Here is a 745-nt window from a genome sequence, read left to right on the forward strand (position 1 = left end):
CACATGTCACCATCAGCTGTGCCGTTAACACGAGGAACACCTGCAGATAAAAACATCAGACGCAGAGGTTTGAGCTTTCTTGTGACAGTTTAAGGTGTGAAAAAAATCAATTTGGTTGTTGAATGTATTTAGGTTGTAATTCATTTTAGGGCCAATAAAGTAAACTTGATGAACCCATTCAATAATATTGCAATCAAAAGAATAAACCATTATAACAAAAGAAAAAAAAAAACTTTAGACATGTTTGAAGAAAAAAAAATCAGCTTCACAAAATCCTGATAAAAACATCTGATACATAAATGTATTATTCAGGTATTGTGCATAATTTATTCCCAACAAAGCATTCTGACAACAGTTTAAAGTGTTTTTTTTAATACTAGACCAACTTTTCAGGTTCATTTAAATTGAATTCTAGCTGTGTTTTACCTTTCTGATGAAAATACTTTTGATATTACTGTCGTCAAAGCCAAGGTCACGGTTGCGTGTGTAGGCCTCTACCGCAGCATGGTAGGGATCAACTGAGGTTCAAATCAAAAAGGATGTATTAACATTGGAAATACAAATCAGTCCCAAAATGAACATATTTGAAGCACTAACTTCTGGTGGTGTTGGTAGAAACCGGGTCTGGTGGGGAATATGGTTGAGAAGACGGGGGACCATAACCTGCATATCCTGCATCTTCACCATGGTGGGCATCACCTGAGGGCATCAAATAAGACGGAAATCACCCTGGAAATATAAATGA

This window comes from Oryzias melastigma, unplaced genomic scaffold, assembly GCF_002922805.2.
Source record: "Oryzias melastigma strain HK-1 unplaced genomic scaffold, ASM292280v2 sc06243, whole genome shotgun sequence".
NCBI lineage: Eukaryota > Metazoa > Chordata > Actinopteri > Beloniformes > Adrianichthyidae > Oryzias > Oryzias melastigma.